Source organism: Onychomys torridus, chromosome 1 (genome assembly GCF_903995425.1).
Source record: "Onychomys torridus chromosome 1, mOncTor1.1, whole genome shotgun sequence".
Lineage (NCBI taxonomy): Eukaryota > Metazoa > Chordata > Mammalia > Rodentia > Cricetidae > Onychomys > Onychomys torridus.
Window position 1 is genome coordinate 83,663,210 of NC_050443.1, and position 20,706 is coordinate 83,683,915.

A 20,706-nucleotide genomic window follows, 5' to 3' on the forward strand; every position below is an offset into this window, starting at 1 on the left:
TGTGGCAGGGTTCTGTTTTTGTCTTTACAGAAAAATAGAAATACCCAACTTCAAGAAATCAAAAGACCTTGGATATCTAGACATTTAATGAAGAAGGGTAAAATTTCACTACCTAAACATCTATATCTGCTTACTTCTAGAAAAGTTGTAGTCCCAACTCTATTATAATCAAAGCTGGCTTTGAAGTTGGAGTGTGGCTCTCTTCTTCTCTAAATCTAAGCATGTTGTTAAAAGAAAAATTAAGAGTTTCTGTCTCATATCAGAGGAGTCACCTGGTGTGGGACAGACGAAAACCCAAAATCTAGGTACTACTGTTGTCAAAACATTTCTCCCCATACTTATTCTTGACTCTTTAGAAACTTTCTTTAGATATAGTGCATACTAAAATTTAGACTTTCCATTTTGACATTAATAATGTCTAAGTTTACTTTAGTGAACAATAACCTGTCCTAACAATGATCTCTGAAGTCTCCTGAAGGAAGATGGAGCCCCACAACAATTCTACTTGGTTCATGATAATAACTTTGAGCCAATAAACATCACTCAAAGATCAGCATTGGATTACAAACTGTTCAGGACAGTTCCAAAGTGGCTGAGATGGTTCATCTTACACCTCTAGCCAGAACTTCAGATAAGCTTTAACCCATTATGGTGAGACTGGATACAAATGCTACAGATAGTCCTAATGAGACTTAACCATTGTTTTAGTTTTTCACAGGATCCTACAGAAATATGATCCCCCTCTAACCAGCAGGCAGCAATTGTAAGAAAACAACACCCCCTCTCCCTCTCCCAATAGGCTTTGTTTTCTCAGCGTTATGGATAATTGTCATCTTTTAGTTGTTAGCTATTGTAATAGGGATGTGGGTAGAACAATAAAGTTTAGACTCAGGAATCTCTTTTGGAAAAGGAAAAAAGGGGGGATATATATGATAGAATAATAAAGTAGATTATTATATATACTTATAAATTGTTTTAGTAACTATCAGCTTTTGTTAATTTAAATTGACATGCATTCTTGTATATTGATACAAATACAAAACTATATTTGTCATAGTGTACATACATTCCTACTTCTGTTTAAAATATTTTTGTATATTGATATAAATGTAAAATTATATTTGTCATACTATATGTTCTGCTTCTATTTAGAATGTTTTGTGTATTGATACAAATTAAGGATATTCTTGTCATGTTGCACTATACATTTCTACCTCTGATTAAGATATTTATATATATTGTCACAAATTTGAGATCATTGTCCTTATATTGTACATCTGTTTAAAATTGTTTATTTTTATAATGTGAAGCCTTAGTCTGTAAGTTATTTAAGTTGGTAAGAATTATAGGTCAATAGTCACCCAAACTTGTCATACTTATAGTCATTAATTAGGTATTCTAGTTATACAGATATGTGTCAGATGGATAGGTAATCTTCAAATAGTTCATACACCTAGAGAATATAGCATGTTTTAATAACTTCAAACTCTGTTGATGTGAGACATGATTGCTCCTGGCAGCACTGTTCCACTCCTTAGTGGATGCTAGGAATCGAAGACACTCTTTATGGAATTTGTCTTCTTGGCAGAAGAGGCTTGTTAGGCAAAGAATTTCCCTTGCCTTGACTGCTTACAATAAACATGCTGTCCTGTCTGGATGAGCAGAACAAAGGGAAAAGCGACTGCTGAACCTTGCCAAGACAGGGTAGGACAGTCTTTCAAATTTTCCTGCTTCTGAAAATGGTCTGTCAGACATTCCAGGCCTGTAGCCAAAAGTGGATGCCCCAAGTTTACAGAAACATTGGGTGACTGTCCAGGCGGCCATCTGTCTCTGTCATTCCTTGCATGTTTTGGAAGTTGCTTGCTTGAACTTCCTACTTACTCAGGTAATACTATTTTCCTTCTGAGGTCTTTAATGGGGTTGAAAGGTAGATAGTTATAGTTACAATAGTCTTGTATCTTAGCTAAGAGCATATGAGGTGCAAGATCTAGGTCCTTCAGGATAGGATATGTTATCACCCTTTCTTTCTCCTGGATAATACTTGATCATTGTTCTTATTGTATATAGTTTTGTATTAGGTTTACAACCTTCTTATTTAGAAAAATAAGACATGGGGAAGTGTTGAGGGAATTCATTCTGCCAATGGCTCTGGGGGTAAAAGCCCTAGAGCACAGTTTTCTCTCTGCATACATGACCCCCTAAGAGTGGATAGAGTCGAGTGGTGTACTCTCTCTTGGGTGGTGAAGACTGAGTCAGGTGGCATGAAGCAGCGTGTGATCAGTCCCCAGCTTTCCAAAGACTCTGCAACTGGATTTACCATATCCTGTATTTGTGACTGTATTTCCATATTTCTTATCTTTTTTTAAAAAAATTTTTTCTTTATTATTATGTGTTTTAAATTTTATACATCAGCTATGGGTTCCCCTATCCTCCCCACTCCTGCATCCACCCCCACCTTCCTCCCAGCCCCAGCTCTCCATTCCCATGTCCTCCAGGATCAAGGCACCCCTGGGGATTCATTTAAACCTGGTGGATTCAGTACAGGCAGGTCCTGTCACCCCTTTCCAGACTGAGCAAAGTGTCCCTGTGTAAGCCCAAGGTTTCAAACAGCCAGCTCATGCACTAAGGACAGATCTCTCTCTGTTAAGATCCATGCTTCATTCTGTAGCATAAGCATTGTTTTATATTTTCTCTTTGCCCACAGTATATTGCACATTTTCAATGATATAATCTTGCTTTGTGATTGTTAATCCAAATCATCTTTGATGACTTAATGCTGCTCACTGAAAACAGAGCTTAGTGAGAGAGTCTATAGGGATAATCAAAGTGCAGACTAATAGTGGGAGGTGGTTGTCATCAATTTCAGGGTTCAGAAATACAGTCACATGAGGATTAACTATTTTCTTTCAAGAAGAGGAAAGTTTAAATCATCAGGGAATTAAGGTTTTTGAGCCATAGGCTGTCAGTGAAAAGTGTGCTGCAACAGAAGGATAATTTTTTCTTTTCAGGGACAACACACACAATGAAGTCAGAAGGGGGGGGGGTCCTTCTCTGTCTTCCTTGAGAGGCCACAGATTATGGCCAAAGCAGTTGCTGCTCAGGTCTGGGCTCTGGTGTAAGGTGCTGAAACAAAAGAGATAAAGTTAATCAAACAGGGATAAAGGACACTTCTGGGGTGCTGTCAAACCTGTGGGAAAGAGGAATTTTTCAGACTATGTAGCACAGATGTAGACTTTGGCAGATGTTTGAATGCTGGGGTAAGTATAATGTCTTGTATGTTGTTACTTCTTAATTTTAAATTGTATACAAGGATAGATTAAACAAAGTTTAATATAAGGTACATTATTTTATGTCATTGTAGATGTTTTCATTAGTTCTTTGAGAATTTTATACAATGTATTTTGATCATCTGGTCCACTCCCCCACTCTTCTCAGGACCACCACCCATTACCTACCTACCCAACATTGTGTCCTCTTTTGGAAGAGTCGATTTTGTAAAAAAAAAAAAAAAAAAAAAAAAAAAGTAGATTTTGTAAAGAGTTAAATATCTACAGGCATTTAAGTAGGATGTTTGAAAATGCTCTGGGATATATATATATATTTCCCTCATCTGTGTATTTGAACCTAGGTGTCACTTATCTCAAAAAAAAGAAAAGAAAAAAAGAGAGGAGGGGGAGGGAGGGAGGGAGGGAGGGAGGGAGGGAGGGAGAAAGGAAGAAGAAGAAAGAAGAAAGAAGGAAGGAAGGAAGGAAGGAAGAAAGAAGAAAGAAAGGAAGGAAGGAAGGAAGGAAGGAAATCTGCCATATCTTTCTTGCACCAAAGGAAGAAGAAAGCAAATCTCCTTTACTCTTCCTCACAAAACTGCTTCCCAGTTCCCCAAAGAGAAAGGTACTAAGTGTCCTAAATCCCTTTCTCCAAAAGTGATTGCCATCACTGTCATTCCATGTTTCAGATGTCTACAAAATTCCTTCCTTCCTTTCATCCTCCCTCCCTCCCTCCCCCCTCCCCTCCCTCCCTTCTTTCCTTCCCCTTTCTTCTTCCTTTCCTTCCTGTCTTTCTTCATTTGTGTTACTATATTTATTTAAATTTCAAGTAGCTATCTAGCATACATAACACTGTGACCTTGATTCCAGCACTGCAAAATAAGTAAAATGATGAAAACAAAGAGGGTGGAGGTTGTAATACTGATTAGTTTTGTAGGGGTGTGGGGAGTTGTATGAAAATTTCTGAGCTGCTTTTTGATTGTTTGAGGTGGTGTCTGTTCGTGGTGTTGCTACTAGCATCACCCACAGCATCTCTGGAGAGGAGTAACACTGGTTCCAAGGGACTGCAGGATATCTAGTGTTCACGTAAGTACATTCTTTACACCGACTGAGACTGTAGCTCAGTGGGAGAGCATTTGTCTAGCATGTTCAAGGCCTGGGTTTAATTCTCAGTGTAAACAAACATTCTTTCAAGAAGGAAAATCATTGTCCTCCCATATCTTAAATGTTTACTGTTAATTGCTAACTTAAGCTAAATCTTTCCCATTCATATTCATCTATTCAAATATCACCTTTTATGAAAGAACTTTCATCATAATAGGTGTGTTTGTGTGTGTGCACGCGCGCATATGATCACATGTATGGTTAATATATGCATATATACATTTGAAAAGGTTGAGTTTCTCTCTCTCTCTCTCTCTCTCTCTCTCTCTCTCTCTCTCTCTCTCTAATTTCAAAGAACAGAGAGGAATGTCCTGTTTAAATGGCACTGAGTTCCACCCCTCTTTTTTCCTCTTGCTTTTTTCCAGGCCTTGAAGAGATGCATGTGTGGATCGGTTTACCTTTTGGCTTTGTGTATTTGATTGCCCTTGTTGGGAACATCACTATCTTGTTTGTGATCAAGAATGAACACAGTCCTCATCAGCCCATGTTTTACTTCTTGGCAATGTTGGGCTCCATCGATCTGGGCTTATCCACATCCACAATTCCAAAGATGCTGGGCTTCTTCTGGTTTAATTTATGGGAGATTAGCTTTGGGGGATTGCGTGACCCAGATGTTTTTCATCCACATATTCACCGCAATGGAGACTGTTGTACTGGTTGCCATGGCCTTTGACTGATATGTTGCCATCTGTAATCCCTTGCGGTACAGCCTGATTCTCACAAACAGAATGATTGGTCTCATCCTGGTGGTGGTATTTGGAGTAAATTTCATGTTGGTCATTCCTCTGGTGTTTCTCATTTTGAGACTGCCTTTGTGTGGACACCATATAATCCCTCACACATACTGTGAACATATGGGAATTGCTCGTCTGGCCTGTGCCAACATAAAGGTAAATATGATATTTGGATTGATTCTTATATCAGTGGTGCTTGCTGATGTGCTTCTAATTGCCATCTCCTACATGCGAATCCTACACGCTGTCTTCTGCCTGCCTTCCCAGGAAGCGAGGCTCAAGTCGCTTAACACATGTGGCTCCCATATCTGTGTCATCCTGGTCTTCACTCCAGCTTTTTTCTCCTTCATGACCCACAGGTTTGGCAGGAATGTTCCTGCATACATTCATATTCATTCTCCTAGCTAATCTATATGTTGTTGTTCCCCCTGCCCTGAATCCTGTCATCTATGGGGTGAGGACTAAGCAAATTTGGGAGCAGGTTTTAAGCATCTTTTGGAAGAAAAGTTGACGTAAGTCATCTCACAGAGATACATCTTCCTCTGGGGAGAAAGGATTATATGTATTAACTACACAATATTGTAACAGGAAAAAATAACCTATGACATTAGTGTTATTACATTTATTATTTCTGTATACCTAATACAGAACATATAGTATAATGAATATGAAAAAAATCACTATGAAAATGTGCGGAATGCTGGCCAGCAGGAAGGGCCAACAGGTAAAGGCACTTGCCACCAAGCCTGACAACTTGAGTTCAATGCCAGGAAACTTCTTTAACTAACTAACTAACTAACTAACCAACTAACCAACTAACCAACTAACCAACTAACTAATTAACTAACTAAAAGAGAACTTGTAGAATGCCTAAGGCTTGACACAATTGATCTGAAGAGTTTCATTCTTTTCCAGTTTAGTCCTGAGCTGGTGCACAGGATGTAATCAATTCTATTGATATTATCATATATATGATATGATATGATATGATATCATGTTATGTATATATCATACATATTATGTTATATATTACTGGTTTTTAGTAGTTTTAATATTCTCTCAGTGTTTCTCAATTGCTTGTTTTCAATCCATAATTTTACTGGTATTTTATTATGTATCACAAACTAGGTTCTGAAAATGTAAAACCAACAAGGTACTTAACATTTTTAAGGCTTTCCATTTTCCATGCCTATACCATCTATGAGCTCTTTCTCAAAGGAAGCTACTGTTCAAAATGAACTAGTTCATTCTCTGTAGAGAGGTGTATGTGTGTGTGTGTGTGTGTATGTGTTTAGTACTAATAGATAAAGACATAAATATAGAAATGTAGAGGGTGGAGAGTGGAGGAAGGGAGAGATAATAAGGAAGGATGAGTGGGAAAGGTGAGAGGGAAAGAGGAGAAGGGTCAGGAAGACTGACAGCTTCATAGATGCATCAATGTGGTAGAGGATTTAAGCTTCTCAGGAATGGATGCAATCACATGCATATAAATCATATTCCCCAAGTAAGAGTCAAACCCAAAGTTCCCTAGAGCAACTCCCAGACTCATAAATTTAGTTTTTGGTTCATTCACCTTGTGTTAAGTATCTTGTATTGCCCAACCCTTTCTACATTGTGTTTCTTGTGATTTATGAGAGGGAACCTCAGTAATAAACCCATTTTCCACATTTTTATTTGTGTAGACCTTACCTTATTATCTTCTTACTCACAGAGTAGTTGCTTACCAATGAATATTTTTGTTTTCAAAATCTTAAGTACAAAACACACACAGTATAGTTACCTTAGTAAATTTATTTAGATTTATTTATTTATTATTATTATGTATGCAGCATGTATGGCTGCAGGCCAGAAGAGGGCACCAGATCTCATTACAGATGGTTGTGAGTCACCATGTGGTTGCTGGGAATTGAACTCAGGACCTCTGGAAGAACAGTCAGTGCTCTTAACTTTTGAACCATCTCTCCAGCCCGTAAATTTTTATAAACATATAAACAATGAACTATCAAATATTGTTCATAAAATAATATTTCCTTTTATTGACTTGAACTCGCCAGGCATCCTCATGCCTAATGTAATCCCACCTCATTCCCCACTGGACTCCAAACACTCTGCATCTGATTTCTATACCATAATACATCAGTGGCTGTATTCATTGTCTTATTATCTTACCAAAACTAATTTCCTTCAGTAATAATGGGTACCCCACTACAAAGTCCAAGTTCTTCAGCAGTGACCAAAAAAAAAAAGAAAGAAAGAAAGAAAGAAAGAAAGAAAGAAAGAAAGAAAAAGAAACATTACAATCTTTTCAAGAAGTTTGACAAATGCCATCATTTTAATACACATTTTTCACTTTCACTTTTGAAGTGCTAAGAACATTTGGTTGCAATGCCTACTCCAAAAATATAGATGTCATTCTTGTTTCCAAAGCAACAATGGTATGGCCATTTCTGGAACAAAGACTCCCTGAAAACCTCTCTTGTAGTGAATGAACTACTAGTGATGTGAACAATTTGGTCCAGCTCTCAGATTCTTCTCCCATTTGAACGGTGATTTGTTTAGATACCCTTATGATAGGTAATGCTTTAAAACGAGAATGTATTTTTCCTTTATTAAATATTAATTTTAATGAAACAATCACATAGGATACTACCTTGTCAAGGACCTCAGTGGGAAAATCAAGGGACTCTGGCCAGTTCAAGCATGGCAAGCATGGCTCTAGCAGGCCTTTCTCATCTCTCCCATTCCCTCTGCCTTGCTAAAAAAAAAAACAAAAAAAACCCACTAGATTACATTCCTAAAGCTAGTCCCCAGGTCTCTTCCCTTGGCCTCTTCCTCCTGCTGAGGTGGACTGCTGAGGTTCAACTATCAAAGTATTGAAGTCCAGCAATCAAAAGTCCCCTATGGTTCACTTAATCAAAATACCCAGTCAAAATGTACCCCTGCATCCTAGCCCATTCTCACACAGACCTCCCCCTTTTTTCTCTTAAAAAATTATACCTACAAGGTCATTTGCTGCTGTTTTTCTGCCTGAGTCAGAAAGCAGCCACTTTAACTTTTTTCCCTGCTTAATAAAGGATCTCTCTGTTAAAATAGGTGTTTGGGTATGGTTTGTGCCTAGTCCAGGGTCCAGAAGGGACTCCTCATGCAGGATTTCCTTCATTGATGCCAAGAGTTACATAAACCTGTAACCCCCAACCTTTTTTCACACATTCCAGTCTTTCTGGCACCCTATTCTTTCATCCAACAGAGGCTGATTGGTAAGTCCCACACCCTGACTGTCCTAAACAGTTTCCAGGTTCTCAGGTGACAGCCCTTGAGTGTTCAGTGTCCCTGCACTATCCTGTGGGACTGAGGAGACTGTATCCCACTGTGATCTTCACTGGTTATGGCAGACTCCCATGGACTGGTTGCTAGCTAGGCACATTCTATCCAGTCTGGTATGGTAGGGGCCTTCTCCCTTTCACTTTTGGTGGTCTTATTGCCAGAATCCAGTTCCCTTTCCCCCTCCCAAAAACCTGTTGACAGTTTTCAGATTTATCCTTGAATCCCCTGGGATCCCTCTCTTGGTGACAGAGTCTGGGTGATGACCCACTCCCCCCCAAAGAGCCCTCTTCACTCTCTCAAGATACAAAGGAAATCTGGTCCCTCTTGACTTTGGCCCACCTACCACCAAGGGTGATGGGCTCCACCCCCTCCAATCTGACTGGCTCACCTTTGGGATGTCTCTTCCAGAATCTCAAATGGCTAAAACTCTCAGACATCAAATCCCCTAAGCTCGTTCACTATAGTACCCAGGCTTGGCCTCTATCCACTAGATAATCATTTTAAATGGCCATATAAGAACTCTCTGGGTCAACATTATTCAGGATCTTTACAACTTTTGTGAGTACACAGGAAAATGGATAGAGAACCTCTACGCCTCTGCTCTTGCCCTTCTCCACCCCTGTACTCCTCCTGTTCATGATCCCATATACCCCTTGCTCTCAAGTCCTCAGTCTCTACCCCTGACTTTTTGCTCCTGAGACTGAAACTCTGTCCTTTGAACCCAGGCAAGGAACCATCCACCCAGATTTCACCAAGGCCAGAGAGATCAGCCTCTATGTTCTCAGCTCTCACCTCTCCCTTACCCACTACCTCTGTTTAATCCAACCCATGGTGCTACAGAGCCCAACAGAGGCTGTAGCTTCTCAGGCCTGAATTACAGTGGCTACTATATTCCCCACTGTCCACAGGCGAGGGAGTCCTCCACTTCCTTTAGACCACCTGAGCTCTGATAATGTTCCAACAGCCCCATCTCCTTCTCCCTGGTCACGTACCATGGGCCACATTCACTCCCATGTCACCTGCTTCCCCCCACTATACAGTGCCCAGTGGAGTCTGGCCAGTAGGAAGGAGTCAATGCTCACACATAGCACATCAGCCTCTCTTAAATTCCTTAACAACAAACAGGTCACTCCCATGTCCCTCCAGGAACTGTAGCTTTGTTAGGCTCATGCCTGGGCCACAGCAACTGTTTTCCTTAGGCTGGTTTCTGACTGACTCAGCCCACCTTTCCCCTGCCTTGTTCCAGCTGGGCTGCTCCAATAGCTCCTCCTTCCATCCTCAATGCCTTTAGCCCCCAAAGTCTCCTACTTTCAGCCCAATGCTCGCCCCCTCCCTTCCTAAAGCCAAATTCTCCACTGTTGATAACCAATTAAACTATAGTATAATTTATGGCTTTGTGATAACAGTTCCCTCTGCGAAGACCCTTACCACTTTCCCACATTAACCTTTCTGGTTCTGATATGCCTCTAGTTTAAACTTACTCATATAAGAACTGTAATATTCTGTAATGAAAAAGTTGACTACATTTATAGTCTGTGGTCTATTTTCATGCTAAAAGATCTGCTATTAAATCTTCAACTCTAACTTTAAGGCTCAAACTTAACAGGTATAAAGCTGCAAGTCCTAATCTCATAAAAGCTATATTAACTTATTATGAACTGTTAAAGATAAAGCATACAACTTAATTATCAGTTACCTCATGAATAATCATATGGTTTAATGTGCTCAGAACTATACTTGTCATCATGATTAATTGCACAAATAAGCTTTATTTAGTCTCCTCTGTGTGTGTTTTCAAACTTAAGCCTCTGAAAATAAGTAACTGCTAACAAAGTTTGTCTAGTTTAGCTGTACTTAATAGATACTTGACCTTGAAACTCCTTACCAAAATGCTGAACATGGCACTTAAAATGTTGAAACAACAAAAACAATAAAAACTTCCCACAACAGAGACAATCTCCTAACAAAAAACTTTAAGGTCCCAAAGAAAATAGATGGAATTGAATCCACCTGGAATGTGATAATGCTAACTACTGGACAAAACTGCCCATGCCTCACCTGCCACCAGGAACCTGCATAAACTGTGGGACGCTTTTGGATTGATGGGTGTACTCATCAAAGTAGAGTCAATTTTTCTTCGTTCTTCCTCTACAGGAATAATTCAGACCTGAGACTGACATCTCAAGGACCTCTATTCTGTGGGACAACTGAAGCTTAAATGCTATTCTTGTCTGACATCTGAAGACCAACTTCTCCTGTAATGAACGACAGAAGCCTCACACAAATGTCTAAGTAAGTAAGTCTGTCATTTTAATTGATACAAAAATCATTTAAATTGTACTTCCTCCTCAAATTTAAACTTCACAGATCTCTGATGGCATTGATGACAAACTGAATCTTTAACAACAGCAAACACCCAGCTGCCAGGTCAGTCCATTTCATGAGTAGAGTTTACCTTGATGACAGGCTTCACACTAAAGATGTCAGTTTCTAAAGGTTTTTAAAAATAGACAAGTTATGTAGGTCAAGGAAAAATAAATGATACAGGGTAGACAAACCTAAGAAACTAACTCAATATATATACATATATGTTTAAAATTATGGCAGTCTAAGAAAATGAAAGTCACTTACAACTCCGAGATAGTGATTTAAGGCTTATGAAAAGTTATTTCAGATTCTTTCCTTCTCTCTGTGCTATTTATCCCCTCTCCCTCACCCAAAGTCAAAATATACAACCAGTCCTCCAGACCCCTCCAGACCCCTCCCTTAACTTCATTCTTGTAAAGTGCTTCTGCTCATTCCCTCATGTCCTACTCCTTTACTAAGACAGGATGTCCTCTCAAAATTGACATGAACTTTGCTTTTTTTCTCTGACAATAGCTCCCAGGACACTCCTGTGTGCCACCTCCTTCCCTTCCTCAAAAATCTCCAAACCGCTCTTGTCCTCTGCCTCCTTCTCTAGTTTCTTCCCACTGTGTGGGATACCACCTCTTCTTCCCTTGCTGCACACCATAAACCCCTCTCTATCATACTCAAAGACCCTTCTGTATATTTTCACAAACCCCAATACTCCCTACCCCAACCAGCCTCTGACTAGGCCTCAAACACATAATTTCTTTGCCCCACCTCCTTGCCCAAACACACTACAATTTTCACTAGTCAAGAAAGCCTAACAGAACCTTCCACCTACCAATCCCAGGACCTTTGCTCCATTCACCATTTTTCATTCACACCCTTAAGTCTCTAACCCTTAGGTTTCCTCTCCATTATCCCTAAAATCATCACTCACTTTTCAGACCTAAATCTTAAAGATGTTTTCATCTCAGTACTCCTGAATGTTCATTTTCAGCACCCTTTTGCTTTCACATAGAAAGGATCCTGATACGCAACAATCCCAACAACTAAATTCATAGTCCTTTCAGAAACATCTGTTTGTCCTGTTAGCACCTCAAGCAGTCTGGTACACATATAACTTTGGTCTGAAGTCTTATTGTTGTTGCTCTGTTTTGAGAAGCAGTTCTAGAAAAATGGTATCTGATAATCTGGAGGTAATTGGGGGGATTGGATATGCACCCCTACAGGTTTATATAGCAGTATACTCAGCTGATATTTGGCTATAAATGAAGAACTACACTAAATAAATGGCTGCTGGAATAGGAAGAATCAGTTGTATCTTAGCCACAAGCTCCCTGATAAGTTATCCAATCTCAAGTTGGTCATTCCTAAACACATATACATATGAGCAAAACTAAATGAATTTAGCATGTTGTGCATGTGTGAGTGTTTATGTGTGTGTACATGTGTATAACAATGATAATTAAAGAAGAGGTAATGAGTTTGAGTTTGCGAAGAACTAGGGGCAACTTGGAAAGATTTAGAGTGTGTAAGGTATACCTTAGTGTGTATTGCAAGAGCTCACATAGCAAAGTCATATGGTAGTTTTACCTTTTTGAGAATTCTCCACACTGGTTTCTGTAGTGGTTGGGCCAGTTTACAATTTCACCCAAAGTGAATCAGGGTTCCTTTTCCTTGTACTGTCACCAGCATTTTTTGTCTTTTTTATAATATTATTTAAACTTTTGCCATTGTGAACTGAGTAAGATGAAATATCACAGTAGATTTAATTTGACTTTCCCTAATTTCTAAGGATGTTAGACACTTCTTAACATATTTGTTAGACATTTTTATTTCTTCTTTTGAAAACTATTTTTCAGGTCTGTATTCATCCTACTATAAGTTATTTATAGGTTTAGTGGATTCTCATTCAAACTTCTCATGACATTATTCACAGAAATAGAAAACAGAACATCTCACATTTCTTATGGCAACACAGAAGACCCTTGACAGCCAAAGAAAGAAATGAGTACAAGAAATGCTGGAGTGATTCCTATTCCAGATTTCAAGAAATGTTACAGAGTTATAGTAATAAAAAATGCATCACACACACACACACACACACACACACACACACACACACACGCATGCACAAAAAAATAACCTAGATACGTTGATCAGTGGAACAAAATAGAACATCCAAACATCAGTCATGCAATTATAGTCATTTGACTAAGATGCCAAACATGCACACTGGAGAAATGAATACTGGTAGCCATCAACAAATGCTGCTGCTGAGAAAATTGGATGTTCATGTGAAAAAGAATAAAAATAGATTCATATCTATCATCGTGCACAAAATATAAATTCTAAATGGATCATAGAACTTAAGGTAAAACATGAAACACTGAAATTTGTAGAAGAAAACATACGCAGTACATTATATTCCAAAAATGTAAGAATGCATTTATGAAGGGACTATTTGACCAGGAATTAAGGTAAAATAGTACTGACAAATGTGGACTTCATTAAACTAAAAAGCTTTTGTATAGAAAGGAACCAATCAGTCAGATGAAGAAAGAGCCCACAGGATAGGAGAAAATCTTTGACAACTGGCCATTAACGGAGGGTTAATATTCATAGTACACAGAAAAATAAATACATAAAAAATCAAGTTAACAAATGACCCAATTAGGAAAATAGGCTGACTACATTCATGATGAGCAGATAGGATTCTGACTAAAACTGAGAGGTGTATCCCAGTCTCAACTAGTCTTGACTCTGCTTCTGTAGTTTTTATACGCACAGAAAATGCAGTTTTCTGGTTTCCTTTTGTAAACAGACATTGAACTTCAAATTTTTAGTTGTATTACTTTTAATTAGGTTTATGTGTCTGTGTATAGGTATGTGCACATGAGTGGAGAAGCCCATGGGTGCCAGATGAGAAAGTTGGCTCCTTTGGAGCTGGAATTACAAATGATTGTGAGCTGCTGGATATAAGTGCTCTGGTCTCATACAGAACAACAAATACTTTTAACTGTTAAGCTATGTGTCCAGCTTGAGACTTTGAACTTGTTTTTTTTTTTTTAATTTAATTAAAATTTATTTGTTTGTTTGTTTTTACATCTCTGTGGAAATCTTCCTAGCCCCATCCTTTTCTCCTAGTCCCTCCCTCCCATTCTCCCCCAATTCCCTCCTCTTTTGTCTCCATACAGGAAAGGACAGGTCTCCTACAAATTCCAGTAAAACATGGCATATCAAGTTGCAGTAAGATTAAACACCTCCCCATGTATTAAGGACAGGCAGGGTGACCCAGTAGGAGGAGTAGGGTCCCAAAAGCCAGTAAAAGAGTCAAAGGCAGACCGCATTCACACTGTTAGGAGTCCCACAAGAAGACCAAGCTGTACAAGTATAATATATATGCAGAGGGCCTACTAGTGGTCAGTCCCATGCAGGCTTCCTGGTTGTCAGTTCAGTCTCTGCGAGCTACAGAGAAAGTTGCAGGAAAGGCACTAAACTACACAGAGGAACCCTATCTCAAAAAATGAGAGAGAGAGAGAGAGAGAGAGAGAGAGAGAGAGAGAGAGAGAGAGAGAGAGAGAGAGAGAGAGAGGGAGAGAGAGTAGATGTATCCGGCTTGTTAAATAAGAAACACAGAACCGATTGCAGAGTTAAACCACAAGGTCAGAGCAAGAGCGGAAAACCTTACCCTTCACTGTTTCTGTGGTTCTTCCTCTCCGCCAGAGACCTACTTCTGTGTGTCCTGTCTATTTAAAGACTTTCTGTTCTGTTTTCTCATTGGTTGTAAACCCAGCCACATGACCTCCTTGTCACTGCCTGTTTGTACAGACCTCCAGGTCGTCTATGGTTGGTATTGAGATTAAAGGCGTGTGTCTGCCCTGCTGGCTGTGTCCTTGAACACACAGAGATCCGACTAGCTCTGCCTCCCAAGTGCTGGGATTAAAGGCGTGCCCCACTACTGCTCGGCTTCTGCTCTGGCTTGCTCTGACCTCAAGGCAACTTTATTGACATACAAATAAAATCACATTTCAATACAAATAAAATATCACTATAAGAGAGAGAGAGAAGAAAAGTGAAAAAATGACCTCAATTCTATAGCCTCTTTCTAAAAGGAAAGTTTTTATATTTCTATAAAAATATATCAGTGCTAAGAAATGTCTTTCTGTATGCTGTGAATATGTATTGCTACCATTGGTTAATAAATAAGCTGCTTTGGCCTAAGGCAGGACAGCTTAGAGTCAGGCAGGAAATCCAAGCAGAGATACAGGTAGGAGAAACGCAAAGTCAGAGGAGATGCTGAACCCTCTCAGGGAAGCAAGATGTAATGTAAACACGTGGCAAGTGGTGATACATAGATTAATAGAAATGGGTGAATTGAAATTGGAAGAGCTATCTAGTAAGAAGCCTGAGCCTGGACCAAACAGTTTGTGATTAATATATAAGCCTCTGAGTAATTATTTTATAAGCAGGTACAAGACTGCTTGTGGGAGGGATTTGTCCAGACTGTTGGCCCTGAGTGGGACTGAGAAATTCCCCACAACATATCAGTAACAATGGGACCTAGCATTTGCCCATCTTTACAAAACACATCAATGAAGTACCATACCCTAAAAAACAAAAACAAAACAAAACAAAACAAAACAAAACAAAACAAACAACAACAACAAAAAAACCCTACTAATTCCCAAATCCTTACCCTTTTATAGTTCAGTACTGTGGCTATACCCACTAACATGGTGCTGAAACAGCCAATCCCCTGCAAATATCTAATTGCCTCAGTAGGTGTGGTTTATGCAAAGCAACTCTGAAGTTGGAGCTTCATAGGGCCCATTTCCCTGGAGACAGAGCCATTTCCCTAGGTGTCTTAAGCTTGAGTTTTCATTGTCATGGAAATATAAAACCATATCAAATAAAGAAAGGATGAGGAGATCTGCCATTAGAAGATTTTCACTCCTATCTTAGGCAGAACTTCAGATAAGGGAGTGTGGAACTCAGCCCAGGTTTTTAATTAAATATCAGAATGGAAAAGGAAAGGGCCCAGAGGCAACATTCCTTTGAGGAGGAGTAGGCAGGTGGAGGTAGACATGGAGGGAAATGGCAGATAGGATTGCTGTAGAGAGGGGAAAGAAGGGGATAGGAAAAAGTAGAGAAAAGGGGGAGGGTAAGATGGAGGAGGAAAAAGATGTCCACAAAGAAGATGAGGAGAATGGAAGAAGGGAGAGAGACTGTTTCTTTTTAAATGGTGTTTTGTCTGGGGTCACACAATAATGGAGGAAAGACCAACAATGTCTAGTAAACCAGAAGAAAACTTTATTCCAGAAAAATAAAAAAATAAAAAGTTTAAATTAAAATAAAACATCAAGGGACAGGAAAGCTTATCAGCTAGATGAGAAAACAGTCAATGTTGAAATTTGGTGCCTGTGGCTATGGAAGTGAGTACTGACCCCCTTTTATAGTGTCAGGTATGGGGTGCATGCTAGGAGTCACATAGAAACAACTATTAAAAGTTAATTTTGGTCCAGGAAGTTGTTGGCTATAAGCATCAAGAGGGTTAAAAGTTAATCCCTGGATGTTCACAGAGGAGCTGGCTGTAAAGTAGACAGTCAGTGTTAGCAGTTAACTTTTAGATCTTGTGATTGTCAGTTTTTATCTCTTAAGTTTATAACTTTATATTTTTATATTCCAGGACCCTTCATGGTTGTTGTAGCACAGGTATATTGGTGCATGCCTTTAATCCCAGCACTCAGGAGACACAGAGTGAGTTTCAGGAAATCCACAACTAGAGAGAAAGCCTGTCTAGAAACAAACAAACAAACAAACAAGTAAATGGTTGTATTCCAAGGGTAAATGTGTGGCATACCAAACAGTGAGTTTTCATCTAGAAATTATGCACAAAATCAGTAGAAATTGTGACCTGTGGAAGACATGATTATAGAAAGAAAGGGAGGTCTAGAAAATTATGAGTTCACAAATTGTACAAATATGAATTGCCTGGAATTCACTTTGGATTATACACTGAAATGATTCCTTCAGCAATTCTCCTACCTCAGACTCCAAAGAAATAAGATTAATAATTAGGTGGACCACACCATGGAAATCCTACTTTGTGTTTGTTGTGAGACAAGCTCTCTGATACTGACATTGAGCTTCTTCTCTTCTCAGGCTGGCTTTAATTCCTGACCATCCAGTTGTCCTTGATTTCCTAAACCAAATAAAAACAAATAACCAAAGAAATTTAATTAAGTACATGACAAGAGTGTGTGCCCACTAATGCTGATCCCACAATGTGCTTGTTTCCATTTTCTTATATTTTTGGTTGTGAGCCTAGCCTTTAATGGCTGAGCTATCCCTTCAGCCTGTTTCCATTTTCTACATCCCCAACATTTTTAAACCTGATGCTTAGGTCCTTGAAAATGAAGCATTGTGTGACATTTTCACTTTAAGAATGATTAATGCTTTCAAACTCTGTTCAAGAAAATGTACCTTGAGCCGGTCAGTGGTGGTACATGCCTTTAATTCCAGCACTTGGGAGGCAGAGCCAGGCGGATCTCTGGGTGTTCAAGGCCAGTCTGCACTACCAAGTGAGTTCCGGGAAAGGCTCAAAGCTATACAGAGAAACCCTGTCTCGAAAAACAAAAACAATAAACAAACAAACAAACAAACAAACAAACAAAAACAGAAAGAAAAGAAAATATACCTTATAAGTGAGTACATACATTGTTTGTCTCTCTGTGTTTGGGATACCTCACTCAGGATGATGTTTCAGTGTTGTTCTATTTACCTGATTATTTTATGATGACTTTTTTTTTTTTTACCAGATTACTAATACTCCAGTGTATAAATGTACATCATATTCTTTTTCCATCCTTCAGTTGAGGGACATCAAGGTTGTTTCCAGGTCATGGCTATTATAAATGAAGCCACTGTGAACAATATTGGGAAATTACTTCATAAGTAAATGATGATCATGCTAAAATCCACAGAGCCAGATCGGCTAAGGAGTAAGGAGAGCTCTATGAGGACACATCCATCTCTATAAAAGGTGAAGTAGAATAGATTTTGTTGGTGGACTGGTGTGTAGGGGATGAGAACAGGAGGGATCAGGCTGGAGGGAGAAGGAAGGAGGGAGAGAGGACTGGGAGAGATGAGTGGAATTAAGGGGACATTTGGAAGGTCATGTAGAAACCAGTGCAACACAATTTCCCTGGAACTCACAGGAGTGACTACAGCAAAGTTTCCTAGTAATGTGGGATATGGAATCCAACCTAGCTATCTTCTATACCCAGGCATGGCTCCTATTAGTGAGACTGGGACATCAACCCAACCACAAAACCTTTAAATTACAGTCTGTCCAGCTGTAAGATCTGCTGGAGCAATGCTACTGAGAACTTGTGGGAGTGGCCAACAAATTACTGGTCTAACCTGTGGACCAAGTCATGAGGAGCCTAGGCTGCAAGGATGGGCAGGAGCCTGAGGCTGGATTGTAGAACCAGATATAACTGGCAAAATAAACACACAAACATACAAGCAAACAAATATAATTAAATAAATAAATAAAAGAATGATTCCTACTGAAACATTCTGCAATATTCACAGATTGGTTCTTATCCTAATCATCACCCCACCAACTGAAGGGAGAAGATGCAGAGACCCACAGCCAAACATTAGGCAGAGCTCAGGAAATCTTACAGAAGAGCAGTAGGAGAAAGAGAATTCAATGATTCAAAGAGAACATGACCCACAGAATTAACTTAGCAGGGCTCAAAAGGTCTCAGAGAGACTGAAGGGGCAGTCAAGGAGCCTGCAGGGGTCTTAGCTGGGTCCCCTGCATATATGTTATGGTTGTTCGGTTTGGTGGTGTTGTAAAACTCCTAACGGTGGGAGTGGGGGTTTCTCTGAGTCTTTGTCTGATCATGGGACCCTTCTCCTGCTGCTGTGTTGCCTCATCCAGCCTTGATATGAGTGTTTGTGTCTAGTTACATTGTGTCTGGCTATGCCCAGTTAGGTTGATATCCTTTGGAGGCCTGCTCTTTTCTGAAAGAAAATGGAGGAGGAACAGGTCTAGGGGAGAGGTGAGATGTGGGGTTAACTGGGAAAAGTAGAGGAAGGGGAAATGGAGTCTGAATACAATGTATGCAACAAAAATAAATAGAAAGAATGAACGGAAGAAAGGGAGGAAGGAAGGAAGGAAAGGGGGAGGGAGGGAGGGAACAAACATGATTTAAGTGAAATGCTGTCACCCTCACACCAGAATTTCATCAGTGAGCTGTTGATCAGGCCTACTGAGAACAAAAATCTCCTCTCCAATTAAAGCCAAATAAGCAAGCTTTATTTACTATGCATATTGCTGACACTACAATATGAGATTTGAGAATACAGTGAGGGTTAACCTAGGGTTCAGCCCACCTCTTAGGGAAAAAATTTAAAATGGGGATGTTGTAATATAAAGATTGTACAAGAGACTTTTATGGATGAAGATAGCAGATTAGATTATTTGACAAATCATGTCAGCAGGATGTCTCAAGGTTCCTTGACAGAACACCTTATCTCGTTGGGGGTAGAGTACTAGTGAGTCAAACTTGAACATTGTAGCATCAGAAACAACTTATAACAAATGGCTTTTTATACTAATATGGAATCAGGCTGCTCCATCAGATTGCCATGTCCATTCCAAAGAACTCCTAACTTTATTCCTTCCTTTTCTTGCCTTCTTTACTTTATTTCTTCTTTTCTTCCTTCAATCTCCCTCCCTTCCTTCTTTCTTTCTTTCATTTTCTTTATTTCCTTCTTCTTTTCCTCTGTGTAATCTTGGGTGTTCTAATACTAACTTGTAGCCCAAATATTTAGGATGTCTTATTAATAAAACAAACCCTGGGCCAGGTAGTGGAGTGAATGCTGGAGGATCAGAGAAGCAGAACAAGCCACAGGGTCCTCACCTTGACAGTTCCTCAGCTGATGCTTTTTCCTCAGGCTGGAAGCATCTGAGTCCTCATGCAGAATTAATCTAAGCTGAACTGTTGCTCAAATGCCTGAATGTTTAACCAACCTAGTTCTTGGTTTTCACACCTTATATACCTTTCTGCTTTCTGCCCTCAATTCTTAGGATTAAAGGCTCACTTTCTCGGATTAAAACCTGTGTCACCATGCCTGGCTATTACCAATGTGGCCCTGAACTCACAGAGATCCAGAGGGATTTCTGACTCTGGAATGCTAGGATTAAAGGTGTGTGCTACCACTCTCTATATTCTATATTTAATATTGTGACTCTCCTGTTCTCTGACCCCAGATAAGTTCATTCGGGTACACAATATATTAGGGAACTCAATACCACCACATTTCCCCCTTTTTTGACTAAAATTTTAAAAAGCTTATAACTAATACAAGAAAAACTATCCAATAAGTATATACAATATATACAGTCAAGAATTACATTCGCAATGTCTAGTCCACTAACATTTGACAGATTCAGACAAAAACTCCATTATATATATTAACAATGTATGTTCAGTTATATTACATAAATTCAGACAAAAAATTCATTACTTATCCTATTTAAAACAAGAAGTTCATTTTCAAAAGTAGATTTAATAATTGACCTTTTAATCTTATCATAACCATATTCCCCTTTTTTCCGTAATAGATTCAATAATCTAACTTTTGTCATTTTTATATCTTTCCCTTTTGCTTTTTAGTGTAGATTCATTTATCTACCCATTTGTCTTATTATTTCTTCATCTTTTTTCAAAGTAGATACATTATTCTAACTCATATCTATATTCTCTTTTCTTTTTCTTTTTTTTGAAACAAAAACTATGAAGCTAATCTCCTTGTTCAGCTTTTTTCCTGACCTTAACAATTAACAACTT

General features: G+C 39.1%; 1 pseudogene; it reads left to right on the top strand.

Annotated features, from left to right (window-relative positions):
• The first annotated feature begins 4,733 nt into the window (after positions 1-4,733).
• Positions 4,734-5,672, top strand: LOC118573190 (annotated as a pseudogene).
• Positions 5,673-20,706: the final 15,034 nt, after the last annotated feature.